This window comes from Perca flavescens, chromosome 12 (genome assembly GCF_004354835.1).
Source record: "Perca flavescens isolate YP-PL-M2 chromosome 12, PFLA_1.0, whole genome shotgun sequence".
In the NCBI taxonomy this organism is placed as follows: Eukaryota; Metazoa; Chordata; class Actinopteri; order Perciformes; family Percidae; genus Perca; species Perca flavescens.
The window spans coordinates 18,704,584-18,724,060 of record NC_041342.1 but is presented as its reverse complement, the minus strand read 5'-3'; positions in this window follow the sequence as shown (position 1 = coordinate 18,724,060).

The window sequence follows — 19,477 nt, the reverse complement described above, 5'->3', positions numbered from 1 at the left end:
ACAGACAAGTTATAAACTGCTACTCTTGGGCGTTGGGTAGCTCACCTGGTAGAGCAGGCGCCCATATATAGAGGTTTACTCCTCAACACAGCGTCCGGCTTCCAATTGATTTTCTGATGGTTTATTTAACTAATTGTTGCAGCTCTATGAATGTGTCATAGATAAAAAAAAAAAAAAAGCCAAACAAACTTGCACATGAAGTAAAATCACATACCATTATATTTTATTGACAAAAATCACACAAATCAGAAAAATATGCTTTTAAACTTTTCATTATTAATGCTTATAAGTTTAAATATTAATTTCTCTTAGTCAATATCTATCTATGTACTTTTTGAAATGATGAAACAATCTTCAGAACCAGGGGAAGTACACAGGGAGTGCCTGTTATGATTTTATGTATGTGAATTTACCCTACCAGTGCATTCAGTATTTTGAACATATTTATCCATTCAACATTTGTGAAATCTCACCACAGTTGTTCTCATCAGACCAGTCCCCACAGTCATCGCTGAAGTCACACACTTGGTTGTGCTCCACACACACACTGTTGTTGCACATGAACATATTCTCTGGACACACAGGCTGGGGCTCTGACAAGGAAACCAAAAAATATTTCATGAATGTAAATCAGCTTGAAAAAAAGAGGCCAGCTGTGCATGTAGAGCAGGTAGCCTACCAGGCAGAGTGCAGTTGGTAAAATCTATGTCATCAACGGCAACGTGTCCAGGCCTGTTAAAGGTCCTGGAGGCTTTAAACAGGATGGTGAAGTCCTGAGGGATTCGACCAACCGTTACCTCCCCGTAATGCCACACATCTCCATGGTTACCAGTTAGCCACCACAGTGAGGTGGTTCTGGAGCCCTCCTTTAGCAGCACATTCAGCTCCTCTACGTCTATAACAATGTACAGAGTTAAAGATTGCATGCAGACTCACATATGAAGAGAGCAAGAACATGTGATTTTAAAGACTGCACATACACACTTGAATATGCAAAACATACCGTCTCCATACATGTTGTAGTAGAAGTGTAGTGTGCAGGTGGCGCTGGCCCGTTTCATGGTGGGACTCTGCACGGCAGCAGGACTTATTTGGTCTCCTCGGTCAGGCATTACCGTGATGTACCAACCTGGAATAAACAGATAGGAACACAACGCATTAGCCTTTATTCTTTGCACTGTAAAACCATGGCAGTATAAATTATGAAGCAATGGTAGATCTACCAAATTGACATACATGAGGTTTTAGCATGATGGTAAATAATTGCTTGAGTGAATGGAGGGTTTTTTTCACAGTTTTGCAGCTTAAACATAATAAACCTCCTTAATTTTCAATTTAAATTGAACTTAGTATGCAATCCAGGCAGTGATTAGATGTTATATGCTGTTTCTTCTTGCTGTGTTCTTGGGGACCTTTTGACAGGGAGGCTGCATGATTTGTTCCTGTTTCAGAGGTTTATATTGGGTGGTGCTAAACCAAAAATATGGATTATATTTTTAGGTGTGATGGCAGTTGACCTAACAATATAATTCAGTAAAAAAACATTTTCATGTTTAACATAAGCATTAAAATCCACGCCAGAACAAAAAAAGGATGTAAAAACTGTGTCTAACGCTAACCACAGCCAACATTGCTACCACACATATTGTGAAAGGGGAAACTATTCAGCTTATTCAGCTTCTTTTACCCATGAAACAGTTGTTGTAAAGTGTTGTAAAGGTGTGTGTGGTCTCACAACTAGAGAAAGGTCATGGATTTGAATCTATAGAGTCTGAGATAGCCAGTGGGTTAGTGTGTGGCCTTACCCAGTTCAGTGCCCACCGTGTGGTCCACAGAGGGTCCAGTGTTCCCAGTAGCATTCCTTCCTCTCATCCACTCACACTGACCAACGCTGATGTCCTCCCAGCCACATGTGCCATTTTCAAATGAGCAACCCACAAATCCCAAACTTGTTTCATTTACTATCAGAAAAAGAAAATTGTTTCACTCATTTTTTATTTAAATGTCATCAATTGGCCCATCCACCCATCCACCTATCCACCCATCCATCCATCCATCCATCCGTACCTTGACAAAGGCCTGGTGTGACACTGATGTCATCAATGGCAATAAATCCTCTGTTAGTCTCTGCTTCGATCAGCAGCTGAGGATCATTGAATATCATTGATAAAAATATCTGTTCTTTCTCCATTTTTTATTATTATTATTATTACTACCACAAAACCTATTTTGGATTACCTGAAAAGGTTTGCGCTTCTCTACAGACTTAGAGAACCTGGTCCAACCGCGTCCACTGCTGTTACTGTTGAACATCAGATCCTCCTCTGATGGCCCTGAACGCATGTGCACCTTTAACGTCCCCGAGTCACTGACAAACAGACACATGGCATGTTTTTGTGTGATATGTGAAAACAGCTTCAGTCAAGTTAGTTTTTTCAAAAAAGTTTTCTTTAAAAATTTGTTTAGCATCTTTGGAAACGTCTTTGAACTGCTATCAGTTTAATAAAGGGAAATCCTGGAAGTAAGAATTTAATAACTATTCCTTGTTTTATTTGGGCTTTTATTCTACATGGATCCTATTTTCAGGTTGTTGATGGCTTGAAACTTTTTTGTTTTGTTTAAAATTGACATTAGGTCTTTTTCATACAACTTACACAGATCTTTGTAAAGAGTGAACTCTGCCACAGAGTATTTTAGTCTTGCACAAAGTGGGGGCAGGTGATTCATGACTAAATGACAGTTGTGCACATTTTCTGAGGAAGGAAACTAAACCGGATAAAGTGCATCCTCTGCATTGTCACATACTGTATGGTGTGAAAAGGGTGCTGACCTGCTGTCCATATGGTACCATAAGGTAAGACAGGAGGTGGTGTCTTTCAGTTGGATCCATTCTGACAATACCTGTGCTACACTGCTGCGGTTTTGGTGCAGTGATGAGCTCACCAAGAACCAACCTGAATGCAAAAATAAGACTATTAAATAAAATAATAGTGAAAAAGCAATAGAGATATTTTGCAAACCTCTGCAATACTTGATAAAAATGAATTGCTGACATTTGGAGAAACTCATAAGAGGTAAAAACAGGAGGTTATGCATCAAAAGAGCAACACATTTAAATGTGTAAGCTAGATGCACAAATGTCTCAAAAGGGAGTTGCTTTTGTATAACAGACATAGAGATAACATAAGGAAATTGTTTGTGAGACAGGGAGGAGATAATGTCAGCAACAGGACATAAGTCACAGATGAAAAAGGAAGTTAATAAGTAACTGACTATGTCAGTTAAACAGCAGATACAATGGCTCATAATAATATATTTATAGATTTGCAACATCGGTGGTTGTTGAGCTAAATAGGCAGCTTTATATTCAATTATTTCTTGAGGCTTATCACTTTTTCAAATGTTGCCCACCAGAGTTCAGATCATTACCAACATTTACTACATTTACTCCTGAGATTTGGTTGGATACGATATAAGACTTTTACATTTATTTGTTCGTTTTGAAAGATAATTTTACTGGGGCTCAGTACATATATACATATATATATATATATATACACACTGGGATTATGCTCCCTTATTATTGGGATTTCTTATTATATTGAGTTATATCAATAGTTGTACCCTCTGGGGTCTGAGTGGTGTGGTCTGTCGGTGGACCCTGGAAGCCTCCACGGGCCAACACCCAGTCATGTCCATCTTCTTTGGGGATGTTGACCCAGTTGCACTGTCCAGACTCAAAGTCACAGCTGCCTGGATGACTGCAAGCCCCATCCCTTACAGAAATATCATCTAACCTCACTGTAGAGTTGGTGCCTGGCACATGGAAGGCCTTAAACACGACCTGGTGAAAGACAAAAAGGAAGCAGGCTTACTGGAATGACTAAAATATGTAATCCAGTTTGATTGGCAGAGAGTGTGAGGAAAGTGATTGTTGTGAGGAAAGTGATTGTTGTAAAAAACAGCTTACGTAGTAGTTTGCCGGAGAGGACACAGTGACCTCAGACACCTCCCAGCCTGAAGAGGGCGCTCCAGATCGTTGCCAAAGTGCATCATTCAGCTCTCCGCTCCGCAGCACATCCACGGCAAGGCTATTAGAAGACCCAGCAGGTATCCAGTACCTGAACAAATACAGTAGATACACAAACATTAAAATCTGCGTCAGACAACGGTGTATAAATGGGTGTGATGGCAACACTGCACTCACCAGAAGCGCACACACATCTCTGTGGCTGAGGTGAACTCAGGTGTGAGCAGCTGAGCTTCTTCAGTCTGTGTAGAGTTTGATATCATTACAGTCATGTAGAAGCCTACGACAAAGAGAAAGTTAGAGCACTTTTTAAACAGTCAGGTTTTAGAGCTCGAGCAAGAGTGGATTGACGGAAGTACATTTCCAGGATAATTGCCTGACATCTTGTGCGTGGCTTACTACAGCAACTCTGATGCTTTAGATTATTTTTCTCATTGTAAATTATGCATTAATTATATTAGAATTTTTTCTCCTCCCCTCAGTTGTCTCAAAGCTACAATAGATGTATTACAAACTGAATAACTACAAGGGAACTGTAAAAACAAAGAACTAGGAACATGTGTCAAATGAGCTTGACGTTCCACTTCGGGGATTGCTCCGGTGCCGCAGGAAATTTCGCAGGATGCATGTATTTTCGCTGATTTATGTTTCCTTCCGCTTTCTTTTTTGTTGGAATTTTAAACTCTGGTGGATTTGTGAGGACTATGGTTAACTGCTCCTCAGATCTCTGCATTGTAAAATTGAGACAGCTAGCTAGACCTAACCTGACTCCGCCAGATGGATTGCTTCGCATTTGCTCGGCATATCCCTCTGGGAACTTTCCGTTGGAGAACTTTTGGGAAGGGGCGGAATACTGGTTATTTGATTGGATGAACCATCTGTCTATCACCTATGTTGGTGATAGACGGGCCAAATCAACCAATCAGATCCACGAAGCGTATGAAAATACAACCACAAGCACGCCCCTGCTGCTGCAGGCAAAGCATAGCTCGTAAGCTCAGCATGCAAGCAACATGTCGGTAAAGGATATTTGCCATTTGTGTAACGAGAATTTAGGAATAAAAGGCACCATTTCAGGTTCCCGGACCATATTCCAAAAGAAGGATCCACGAGAAAAAAAGCATTAGCGAGCGGCTAACAGAATTAGGGCTACCGCTGGCTGATAATACTGGTTAGCTGATTGGATAAACCATCAGTCTATCACCACCTAACCCACCTCAAAATCAACGCTGATTGGCCCGGTCGTTTGGCTAACGGCTCCAAATTTTCTCTGCCTCAAGATGCCAGACTGATCTGCGAGTGGAAAACTGGAGCTTGCGAGATCAGGACGGTCTCACGAGGCTAAGCTAGACCATCTGTCCAATCAGAGTTTTCTCTTGCACAATTATTTTACGCTATTTTGCAGCGGTCCCGTCTGGCGATTGTGATTGGTTTAAAGAAATGCCAATAAACCAGAGCACATTTTTCTCCCATCCATGCTGTGTGGAGTAGCCAGACCCTCCTTCTCTCTGCAGCGTGTGGATGGTGTGGCAAAGCGAGACTACAAATGAGCAAACAAGACTAGTCTACAAGTTTACAGCCATGCTAGCTGCTCTTTGATGCTCTACTCAGACAGTGTTGCTGTCAGCTAAATGCTAACATCAGCATGCTGACATGCTCACAATAACAATACTAATATGCTGATATTTAGCAGGTATCATGATTACCATGTTTATCATTTTAGTTTACAGTGTTAGCATGCTAACATATACTTATTAGCACTAAAGACAAAGTACAGCGAAGAATGATGGAAATGAAAAGTAAGAGGATCACCAAAGTCAGTGGGATTGATTCTCTGGAAACCATGAATATTGTACAACAGTTCAAGGCAATCCATCCGATAGTTGTTGAGACATTACACTTTGGAACAAAGTAGTGGAGGCGACCAAACAACATTGCCATCTTTAGAGCCACAACCCAATGTGGCAAAAAAAAAAAAAATGTATGCTTTAATTGTTGTTTTATAAGCTTTAGCATACACTGCATACTCTAAAACAGGGGTTCCTAAACAAGCAGATTATCCAAAGAGTAAGGTTCTCTTCCCAGATTGTTTCATCACAATCATTTTTAGATACCTGAGGAGGTAAGCCTGTTATTTTGCAATAAAGAAAACCACAAGTTAGAAAATGTAGCAGAAATATGTTTTTCCCCCATTTCCTATATTGGTTATCATCTTGCAAGCCCTCAGAGTTATATTGCGACCCAACCTCCGATATTGTGGGGTCCGATTCCCAGGTTGGCAACTACTGCTCAAATACATAAGCATAACTTCTGACCTACTATTGATTCACTTTACATTATAACCTTCATCTTGTTGTGGTGAGACCTCATTCACATAATCTCAGCATGAACACAACAGTTTTCTACTCACCATTTTCAGTTCCATAAGTGTGATCCACCTTATATGTTGTGCCTCTTTTGCGACCCCAGTGACCCTTATGATTGAGAGCATTCTCAAAGCCGCACCAGCTGGAATCAAACCCACACGCATCTAAAATGGTGTAAAAAAGGGAAAAGTTCTAATAACGTCTGTATGTTTAGTCTTCCTGTGAACATCAATGGTGGTCTGTGTTTACATACTCAGATTACTGCAGGCCCCCTCCCTCACTGTAATGTCATCAATGGCAATGAATCCTTTACTGTTGGTGTTTCTATGGCCAGTGAACATGACCTGTGGACATAAATAATTGAATATAAGAAAGACAAGGTGTGTGTCTTGATGAAATACTGGGGGTCCTAATAAATTAAATGAAAAACAATTAAATGCATGTGCAGATTTGAGCCCAACGAATAAATCAGCCAATATTAGCTTATTGTATATACAGTATATTGGTATTTTGTATATATAGTTAGATAAGAAATTGTATGTTGATGTAACAAGAAATTGCATTGCAGAAATAAGAAGATATGTTTAAGATAGTTTAAAAACACTTCTGCCATTACATTGTTTGTCCACTAGAGAAAACTAAGTTGTTGTTGTTTTTTTTAACTGTAAATATGTGGTTGAGTTTAATTTTACCTGTGTTGTGTTGGTCATGTTGATGGTTACTTGTGCGTTAATCCACTCTGGATTCTGGGTCCTTTGGCGAGTCCAGACTAACAGCTCAGATGAATTCTAGAACAAAGCAAGTCATTACAGCTCAAAAGTACTGACACCTGTAACAGAAGTAGTTTGAAGTAGTACTAACTAGAGTACATACTGTCTTAACCATCAGGTCAAGGGTGGACACTGAAGGCCCGAGCATGAAGTACCAGAATCCAACACAGATATGTGATGTAAGATTGATGACAGGAACAGAGATGGCTGCTCTCTCCCCATCCTTAGACCCAGATCCATTCAACAGTAAATAGAAGCCTTGGTGGACAAAGAAAACTCAGAGAGGGCTGCCAGACTGTGAAGCAAAACACTGAAGACAGCATAGCACTAGATCAGAGCTCTTTCTTTGACATGGCAGTGCTGCAATTCAACTCATAGGTTATTTATTTAAACACATGCTGACCTCTAGCAATAAGTGATCATGTATAGGGCTGCAACTAACTCAGATATTATTTTGATTATAATATTAAACATTTTAGTTCATAGATGTCAGAAAATTGAGAAAAATGACCTTCACATTTTCTCAGAACCAAAGACAATGTCTTCAAATTGTTTGTATTTCTGACAAATTGTTGTTTACTTCCAGCGTTAATCAAATACTTCTAGTGTCTGTGCTTATGTTATCGTCAATAGTCAATACCTTGGTTATTTTCAACAGTATGATCATACTGAGGTCCATCCCATGGCTGGTCCACTTGAAGTCCACTACTGAGAGTCCAGTTCAAATCACCACTGACATCCTGGACCCAACTGCATAGACCTGTTTTACAACATGTCATTTTATATATTAAAATACTTTATTTGTAACATAGGCAATATCCTTTTTACCCAAGGTATACAAATATCCAAATGGCCTTAAGTAAAACTCACATATTACCAGAACAATGGAGATATACAGTTCACATTAACAGCTACAGTATGAAGTAATTTAGTATTAGTCTACTGTAGCTAAAAAATCGTACAACTTCCATTTGGTATTCAGTTATTGAGTCAATCAAATGTTGACCTTGATACTTTATGATAGACGATATGAGACGAATCACAGTCTCCCCTGTTTGATGAGTCACCTTGCTCAAAAGTGCAGTCTATGGCGGAGGCAGGAGCAGTGGTGGTTGTGGTGGCAGGGTTCGGAGTGGTGGTTGGGATAATGTCATCACAAAACCTGCCCCTGATGATGTGGATGTCGTCCAAGGCAAAGCTTCCATCGTTAGAGGCACTGGCTTGTAAAATAATCTGTGATAAAGGATGAAAGTTCATTTAGAAATATACACTGATTTATTTTTTCTCAATAAACGTTATCCGGGGTTACTATGAAATTATTCGTTTCGCCTTACCTGGTGACGCCCTGATGCATTGTAGTCCACCCTGTCTTGGATCCACGTGTGATTCATATATCCACTTGTATTCCACACAGGATGCAGCCCAGCAGTGTCATTCACAAACACTGTCAGTGTAATGAATGAGGGCTCTGGAAGCACCAAAATTCATCAACAAGTCGAAATTTGCGTTTTGAGAATGTTTCTTCTTCTTGATGATTCAATCAGACACAAACATGAGGATTAGAGCACCAATACATAACCAGAAGCCCTCTCAGTTATAAGACCTCATGCTGGTATTTGGTATTTGTAGGCCCCCTTTTTGCATGCGTATATGCACAGTGTGCTGTGTAATATATGTGCTGTAATACAGTAAATTGCAATACACCTTTACTGGTTATCTCACCCCAGTAAGGACCCGTAACATACATTTTCCTCTTTTTTGCCCGCTTTTAGTTGCTTTGCAGTTAGGAAATTCATTTTATTCCACACGGTCTAAAAGTATGATATGTTTACATGTATGTTTCATGAACTACTACAAATACTATTTCTAGTCATAGTTCCATCATCTTTACTGTGACTATTATTGCCACTGTTTATCACACCCCCAACCGGCACCGTCAGACACCACCTACCAAGAGCCTGGCTCTGTCTGAGGTTTGTTCCTAAAAGGGAGTTTTTCCTCGCCACTGTTGCACTAAATGCTTGCTCTTGGGGGAATTACTGGCATTGTTGAGTCTTTGTTAATTATAGAGTGTGGTCTAGACCTGCTCTATCTGTAAAGTGTCTTGAGATAACTCTTGTTATGATTTGATACAATGCATAAAATTGAATTGAAATTGAATTACACTGAGTGACTGATATGACTATGATGATAAATATCTAAACTAAACTATTTATTTATTTAATTATATATGTATTGGAATATTATGATATAATTTATTGTAATCATCACTGTCATCTCTTTTAGGGTTATTTAAATCAATTGTCCTTATTTATTTTAAATCAACTGCATATCTCGTATTTATTGCTGTTATCTTGCAGTTATTTTATCATTATTTGTTTAGTTTGATTGATCTTGTTTTAAGATTCTTGGTTATTCTTTATATATATAATTCACCATAAGTGTGTCTGTATGTTTTGTAACCTCTATGTTTTATGTGGTGCTGCTATCTTGGCAGAAACATTCTTCGTAAAATAGTTTAATTTAGAGATTTGTCAAAAAATACGTTTAAGTTAAAACTAAATCTGGCTGCACAGAGTACACATTTTGGTGTCTGGGTTATATTTGGCTGCAGTTTTAACAGTGTTTACATTAAATTACCAACTATCATATCATATATTACAATGTTTGTTGTTTCCAACACAATTTAAACATGTTTTAACAATGATGACCTTCAAATGACCAAACCAACGCTTATTGAGTTTCAAGTCATTGACAAAAGACTGTACTCACTATTAGCTAACCACCCGCTGGCGTAGTGCCAGATCTCCAGGCAAGCTCGGTCTACTCCCTCCATTGTCTCACTCTCCAGTTGGGCTATTTCTTCTCTATTAGATTTTGAGGGTGTGAAGAATGCAAAGTGGCCTATAGAGAGAGAGAGAGAAAAACGTAAAATATCCAGGATCCTGCACATGCACGTGCGTTTCAGATTTACATTATGTCTATATTCAGTCACCTGAAGTCTGAGAGGCTCCATTAATCACAAGGGTTAGAGGTATTTAAATGCTTGACTGACAAGTGTTGAAACATTTAAAGGGTAGGTTCTTATATGAACATTGAAACAGCTTTTTCTTGCTATAATAATTCCTCCTATTCATACTGGCCAATAAGAGATCAGTTTATAATGTAAGTGATGGGTGACACAATATACAGTCCTTGTTCTGTACAAAAGTGTGTTAAATAAGTTTATCTGAAGTTAATATAAGGCTGCAGCAGTCTGAGGTAGATGAATCAACTGGGTATCTTCCAAAGTTACTGTATCTTTAGTTTGAAATTGCTTCTCAATTTTAGTATCCCTCTACCAAAGCTCAGCAAGGAACCACTGTCCGTGGACATGACAAAGAGGGAATTTTATACTAATAAGACTGTGACTTTGGAATATATCCACTTATTTAGCCAAACTCAGACTTATTTAGCCTTATCTACAGAAGCACTGTAATTGTTGTCCTCCATCACTTACATTGAAAGCACATTAGGACATGCTTTTTAAATGGCCAGTATAAACAGGATCAATGGTCACTGCAAACACAACCTGTTTCAATGTTTATATTGTTCATTAAAGGCAGTCTTGAAACATTTTGTAGGATTATTTTTGGGGCTTTTCCCATTTACTTTTAGTAACAGTGGATGGACAGGAAAGGGGGGAGTGATAGAGGGGATGACACTTAGCAAAGGGCTGCAGGTTGGATTCGAGCCTGGGCCGCTGCAAAGGACTCAGCTTACAAAATACCACACTCACAATGATGCAGGTAGTTAAGGTATGTGTGTTGTGACTTACCCAAAGCAGAATTTGTGGAGTGGTCCCTTTTTGGAATAAGCTGACCATTACTGCCACCCGAGAGCCAGTCCCAGTCCACTCCGGACTCTGCTGGAGGATTGTTCACCCAACCACAGAAGTCCATTTCAAAGTCACAAAAACCTGCAAGGAATAACATCCACAAGTTACAAAAAACCGCTGCAAACACTAGAACACAAATTTTCATCTTTTATTTTAACTCTAAAGTTCAAAGTTTGGAGCAGCCACTAACCTGACGGGGGACAAGCGCCATTCAGGACAGTGAGGTCGTCAATGACGATATCTCTCCTCGGTCCATTCCCAACCACCGCCTCAAAAATCACCTGTCACTCAGAATGACAAATTAATTTGAACTTGTAAGTCAACCTGTGTGATTTCTACATAGCTTTGTCTTTTACGTTCTGTATGATTGAGGAAGTCGGACTTATTTCAAAATACTAAGCGTCTCTGCTGACAAAGCTGAGCTAAATGTCCTAATCTACACATAATATATAAACTTAAAGAAAACAATAGTCACATGACATTATGTATGTTAAAAGAGTTATTAGGTGTCGGCCCTCCAGTCCAACAAATAAAGATCCCATTCTAAAACTAATTCAGTTTTATTTTCAACTGCTATTGTCTGTTTAGTACCAAATGTCCTCTTTCTGTTTCCTTGCTGTGCTGCAGCAAAGGAATAGATAGAAAAAAATTTATACTAATTATACTGTTATTTTGGAAGATACCCATTTGATACAGTAACTCAGATTGCAGATGTACATTGAGTGTACAAAGCATAAAATATGAAGTTAGAAAAAAAGAAAGGCAAGGGAATTGTAAGATTATTATCTGATAACTAACTACCAGCTACCTGATACGGTGTACTGGGATTGAGAAGCGTCACTCTTCCGTGCCTCCAGTGCTTCCCCTGATCCCCACTTCTGGTCCAGAGCTGGCCACTGTTGTTGTCGTCAGGGGTTTGAAGGGAAACAGTGAGTTCCCCCACTCCATTTCCCTCCATGTAGTACCAGAACATCAGGCATTCCCCTTCAGGAGGGGTGGGCTCCATCTCTGCAGTCATCACTGTGCCTCTGGACCCAACAGGGTGACTCCACAACTGGGCACTGAGGTAATAACCTACACAATAAGGTGGAGTTATGCACATGCTGATTTGCATTTGAGAGTGTGTGTTTGTATACCCATGTAAGTTTGTGTATAAGTGGCTTTATGAAGCATGGAATCACACAAAGTAATCTGCAATGACTACATTTATTATTTACTACAACACATCATCCTTTCCAAATCCAATAGCCTTCCCAGTTTCTTTGTATGGAGGAACTAAAAGTCTGAGTCTGACAAAAAATGACCTCTCTCTAGTTCTGACATGATTTGAAAAAATAGCCAGCTGAGACTGTATATCAAGGAGTTGCAAACCTTGCTCTGTCCCCAGAGTGTGATCTGTGGCTGGGCCTGAAGAGTTGGCTGGTTGGGACGCCCCTGTGATCCGGCTCCAGGTGAAGTTTGCAGACGGTTGGGGCAGCAGACCACAAAGGGAACCCTGGAAGGTGCACTCTCTCTCAGCCGGACAAGAGCCAGCCTCACTGCTGGACACCATTATGTCATCAATTGCTATGCTGCCTTGTGTACCACCCACCACAGCTTCTATTATAAACTGAGGAACAAGATAAATGAAATGAGGAGTGGGTTTAAAGATAACAAAGAGTTTAACTTTGTCATGAAACATATGTATTTACACTTTTAAAAGCACCTGTGTTGGTTCTTTAATGTGGAAGGTAAGATCTACAAATCTCCATTTGTTTCCCTGGGTGCCAGTTCTCATCCATACAACCGTCTCTGCTTCACCAGACTGCTTTTTAATAAACCTCAATGAACCTGAATAAAGAGAAAAAGCTAAAGGTGGTTAAAATGAATCTGAACTGTATGGATCTGATAAGTTGCTTTTTTTCTGTGCATGACTATGGATTTAATTCAATTAAATGTATTATATATTGAATTACCTATTTAATGAATATGTTGTAGAAGTGTAGCTATGGACAGTGAGGCACGTACCAATGCTGTTGCCAAATATGTGGTACCAGAAGCTCACACATACTTGACCTACAGGAGGGAAGCCGATGAGTCTGGCTGCTGACGATATATTCAGGTTGTATGCAGTAGTTATGAACATGTAGTAGTCTGTGGAGGAAGAAACCAAATGAGTAAAAATGGTGTATTTTCTTCAATTCTTTTTTTCAATCAATCAAGTACTCAGTGTGCTTACAAATTCAATCATATATATGAAATCAAAAATGTATTATTTATATATATTAATTTAGTATTTGAGAATCAAAATGTCCTTATACTTTTTTCTTCTTGCTCTCATGAATGTGTTAATATTTTATTTTGAGGATCAGCAACAGCTATAGCAGAAGCTAATAGAAACCCAATAAAATAAGCAATAAACAGAACATGCTCATATGTGTCAACCTGTAAGTCCGCTGAGTTGTTTATAAGGCTGGATTACCAACTTAAAGGGCAATGGATATTTAGACCTTTGAGGGCCACAAAAGCTAAAGGATCACTGAGAGGCATTTTGGCTGTGGTCATGTAATACTGTTAGCACCACTACTGCACATTGTCAAACCACCCACCCACCTCCTGCCAAGGCCGATGAGGTGGTAGGGCGTTTTGAGGATGCTGGACAAGAAGCTTTTGAGGTGCAAAAACTGTGGTGTTTATTAACAAAACAACAACAAAAACATACTCAAACAAATGGCCCAAACTGAACCCAGATAGATACAAAAACTAAATTTAACTGAGGCAAAATAACATAAAACTAACAAAACCACAACCTCACAGCAAGCTGTCAAGTCCTTTCTAGCTTCCTCCTTCTTCTGAAGGCACTTTTAACCTCTCAGCCTCACCTAATTGGAACCTTCCACCTGCACGGGTGAGTTAACCCGAGAAAGCAAAAATACTATTACATTTGAATACATTTTTATACATATGTGCACCCACAACAAAAGCACCCCAAATATTCTAAAAATGTAATTCACTGCAGAACTATCTTACCTATTGTTCTACACATTAGGAGTGCCCAGCCCCTCAGAATATACTCTCCTTAATTGAGCTGGTGAGCAGCTGATTTATACCTTCCCACATCACAGGCGGAACCATAGCTAAATACTATGAACCCATAAACCCACTAAACAGGCCTATGATAAAGTAGCAAATAAACTAAAACATTGCACTGAAATTAAGAATTAAGCAGACACAAAACATTGTTTATGTTTGGAGCAGAGGCTAGTGAAAAGGGAGAAAGGCAGCCTTTTCACACACATTATGAACTAAAATGATAGCATCACCTGCATTGTTACATAACGTCAAGCCTTGTAGAGCAACCTTAAATTAAAATAAACGTTTGAGGCCTTTTTTTATTTCAATTTATATTGTGCTTACATGGTGCATTTTACTTAAATATGATGGGGAAGTTCCCACAAAGTAATTTCTAAAACACAATTCTTATTTACTGTCGGTAAGATACTCGCCTTTCTTTATTTCCTTATTTTTCCTTTTCCACAAAAGGCTGGCAGTGTAGTCAGGGTACCATGAACAGGTGTCATTTTCAAAATCGCATGAAAGTTGGTCTGATCCTGCAGGTACATCTCCCTCTACACAATTCTCAAAGCTGATATCGTCCAACATAACGTCCCTGTCATCCATAAATGGAGGGTGGAATGAAAACCGCAGCTGTAGAAAGTGAAAGTGTGAAAAGTGTTTTACTCTACAATTGTTCTGAAACTCAATATTCAAAATGATTTAGGAAGAAGCAGATTACTGTAACAAGATTAATTTCTTTAAAAAAAATAAATAAAAAATAAGGCTCGTACTGACCACCCACTGCTGTTCACTCCCTGTGTATTGTGCATGTACCCTGTTGCCTTTAAGCACACTACAAGTCCTAGCAACCCACAGACTTTATGTACATGGCAGCTTCATTTTTGCCTCGAAGCCTAGAAACCAACCAGTACATCCGATATCTTAGATCTACCTGGCCCAGGTTTGCTGTGTGTCTGTATATCTGTAAAGACATTGTGATAGCCTGTAAAAGTTTTGTAAGAGCTGCCTGTACGTTCCTTTCGGCTGAACCAATTGGATGGTGAAACGTAACGGACATTAACATGTGCATTGTGTTTATGTTCCAAGTGAGGCTACGTCTTGAGTTTTGGTGAGCACTGCCTGGCTTAAAAGCTAGCGTTAGGAAGTATTTGGGCTTCTATTAAGTTTCTTTTCTTGTTAGTTCTTTGCAATGCTGGGAAATACAGTATGTTGGCAAATGCAACCTTCCTGTAGATTCATCTCATACATTTGTTACTACTATTGTAGTAGTAATAGATTGTGGAAGCAAATTGATCTGTTTAGTTTAATTAAGGATCATTACAAATATATGTTTTAAAAGTAGAAAGTAGTTACACAGTGAGAAACAAAAAATCATGTATAGAAATAAAAAATAATCAGAATCAAATCAAATTGTTAGGTGCATAGAGATTCCACCTTCTAATACCAACCAAATCTATTGAGGAATAAGTGCGGTAAAGTAAACATGATGCCAAGCGAAATAATTGAACCTAAGGTGTTTTATTGATCCTCCAGGGGAAATGAGTTGTTATATAAGAACAGGAAGCAGATCAGATAAAGATACAATAAATGTAGAGGTACAATAAAGATTTAGAAATAAAAATTTAGGAGAGCTACACCATATATCTAAGTCAAATTAAAGATACAGATACAAAATAAGTAGAGGAGTAAAAGTATTTAAAAAAGGTCATACCTTACTTTTTCTTCAAGCTCAGGGTTCCCCCTTTATCACTCCTATTGATTGTCTTTGGCTTACTTCTATTCTGCAGCTAATCATGCTCTAAGTTTTGAAACTACAGTTCCCATAATGCTTTGGGGATGTGACATTTTATGTTGCCATGGATTCAGTGAGGTAGGTTGGCTACAACTTGAGTTCCTATTTGCAATGTACCCGTAGATGGACAACTATCACTGAATTCCATCGATGCTAAAGAAAACTTAAACAATTTTGTTTAGTTCTGCAGTTGCAAAAAGCATCTTTTTTTCCCTCTGATTTCTAAGCAGGTTCATGTACGATTGTTTCAGATGACTATGTCTGTGAACAGCCTGAAAGCATACAGGACATTTCACAAACCTTGTATCCTCCTGGGCGATTACCGATGAAAGCTGTGGCATTCTCCCAACCGTCCGTCATACTTTTGGAAATATCCGGAAGCAGCTTTTCCTCAGTCCTGCCGCTGACCAGTGCTAATTCCAGATATGACGATGATGACGACGACTTGTTATTGTAAATATGATACCAGAACCTGAAAAACATTGCCAGATCACAAAACAGGAAACAGCTAGCACAGGGTGTATGGCATATTCAATAACAATCCTAGTGAAATAATTGTCAGTCAAGGACATATCTAATTGTAAAACACATATCTTTAAAACATTGTATGTTTTTAGTACCTGATCTGGCATCCCAGAGCTGCCAGCTTGTCAACAGAATACTCCAATTTAGCCACAGACAAAACCCCTCCTTGTTTTCCATCTATATGCATGACATGTCCTGTATCCAGCAGACAAATATCCAATAATAAGATTATCATCAAAGGCTAGATCTTGTTATCTAAGAAAACATTAATATTACAAATTTAAAATGTCACCGTATGTCACTGTTTAAAATGAGTTATCAACAGAGTAATGACACAAAATGAAACATCGGAGAAGATTAATGTTTACCAAAGGGACTATTTGTGGTATGGTCCAGTCCAGGTACCGAGGTGATGTTTGCCATCTGCCGTGTCCAGCAGTAGGAAGCACCACTGGTGTCGATCCAACCACAGGAGTGATGCTCAAAGTCACATGAACCTTAACAACGGGGGGGAGGGACGACGACATAAAGTAATCACATTCCTTTGGATTATACTATTTATTATTGTATTTATGTTTTGTTTTTGTGTAATAAAAAGGCAAATAATGCATTCTAAATACCAAATTCTTGAGGGTCTCATGTTCTATGAGGACATTTAGTTAAAACAAGTTCAATTAAAGTAGACTTAATTTGAAAAACTTTTGCCAAACTGTCAGCATACCACAAAAGTCCTCATCTGAGCCATCTTCACAGTCCTTCTTAAAATCACAGACGAGTCCAGCAGGAAGACACTCTCCAGATGTACAGTTGAACCCCCCATCATGACAAGAGGACACTATGACCAACAATACTGCAGAGAGAGATTTTTATTACAAAGAGATAACAAGAAGAGAATCTGAGTGGGGAATGTGACTATATACTTCAATGCCATCATGACAGTCTTTTTCTCATCTCAAAGCTATCTCACAACATAGACACATTCCACAATCAAACGTACGTTTTCCAAACACTATTGACATTGCACATACTTGTCATTCTGTAGTTTATATGAATGACAGCGCTACACTCCTTATTTAAGCAGCATGAAAATAAATAATGTACACTACCTTAAAGATAATATTGAGCTATAGGGCTGCAACTAACAATTATTTTCATAGTCAATTAATCTGTTGATTATTTTCTCGATTAATCGATTCGTTGTTTGGTCTCTAAAATGTCAGAAAATGGTGAAAAATGTGAATCAGTGTTTCCCAACGCCCAAGATGAAGTCCTCAAATGTCTTGTTTTGTCCACAACTCAAAGATATTCAGTTTACTGTCACTGAGAGAAGACAGTAGAAAATATTCACATTTAACAAGCTGGAATCAAAGAATTTTAACTTTTGTCTTAAAAAAATTATTCAAACTGACTAATCGATTATCAAAATAGTTGGCGATTAATTTAAAAGTTTAACAACTAATCGATTAATAGATTAATCTTTGCAGCTCTATTGAGCTATAAAGACTCTTACCTGATAGCAGAAAAAATACTTGCTTCATGTCGAGAGAAATATGACACATGGTGAGAAAACCCAAAGAAAAGGAAAGAACCATAAAGCATGCTCCCCCAGCTAACCCTGTGATTAACAGTTGAGCCTGTATTACTGGTGTGCAACTTTTATTACAAAAAATTAGCTAAGGCTGCAAGTCCTTATCGGAAAACCCTTAAGACTTAAAGTCCAGAGTTCTCATCAGTAAATTGCATTACATTTCCGTCGCTTGTCTTTATTACCCTCATTGCATATTCCACTTTAGCAAACCAGAGCTATATTTTGCAAGAACTACCTGAAGTATATATTATATTATCTATTTAAAAACATGGCACTAGCCTAACTAAATGTAAGTTTTGAATTTGTCACGTCAAGTATTTATATTAACAATACGGTAGCTCTTATTTCTCATTTACCCTTAAGTACGTGATAATGCCAAGCTTTACTGGATCTTATCTGACTTATCTTATCAAACTGGGAGATAAAAAAACACGAGGAAAATGACGTAGATCCTCCATGTTCTAGTTTCAATGTATGAGGTCAATGAGTTTTCTGCAAAATATTAGGGCGAAAGAGCTTTTCATTTTAACTTTGTCAACCCTCAAATAGATCTGTGTAAATCCTCACAAAATAGACTTGTCACAAAAACACTACAAACCACTATGTATGTAACTGTTAAAGAGCCAGGGCATTGTATGTTTATAACCTTTATTTAAATGTGCTTTTGAAGCTTCTGGAACACACAACTAATAACTAAATAACTGAACCATCCTCTAGCTTTTTCCTCTGCAGGGGCTGTAAACTGTAAACTGACTTCTCTGTCAGGTGTGCAGGCGTCTGATTGGCCAATACAACTGACAATGACATCATCTCACAAACAGCATACTATTATAATGCCTGAGCTAAGGTTTGTGTTTCTTCAGGAAATTATAGGAAGAAAAGGGAGAAGTAATAACGCTGTTAATGGAAGAGAGAGGGGGAAAGCCACAAAGCACCCAAACACCCAAATTAAAATTACCCAACAGGCAAACTATTAAAAAACAACAAGCTGCCCCAGCCTGCTAAAACATGCTGTGTCTGATCGGGGCTCAGAAGAGGCAGTCAGCATGGTGAACGCATCTGTGGCATGCTGAAGGTAACCGCAGTGCAGGGCAGTCCACTTTTTGTCTTAAACAAATCTTAAACCAGGTTGTGACACCTTTTGTATTCCCTTTCATCTATTATAACTATATATTACATTACATGTCATTTAGCTGACGCTTTTATCCAAAGCGACTTAAAATTGCTATAAATATATGTATATATATATATATATATATATATATATATATATATGTCAGAGGTTGCATGCCTCTTGAGCAACTATGGGTTAAGTGTCTTGCTCAGGGACACATTGGTTGATGTATCGCAGTGGGATATACCAAATTAAGAATGACCCTTAACATGTTTGGAGACAGACAGTCACACATTTAATGTGGGACAAAGATAATCAGGAACTACACCAGTATAAAATTAGTCCTCCTTACAGGCCT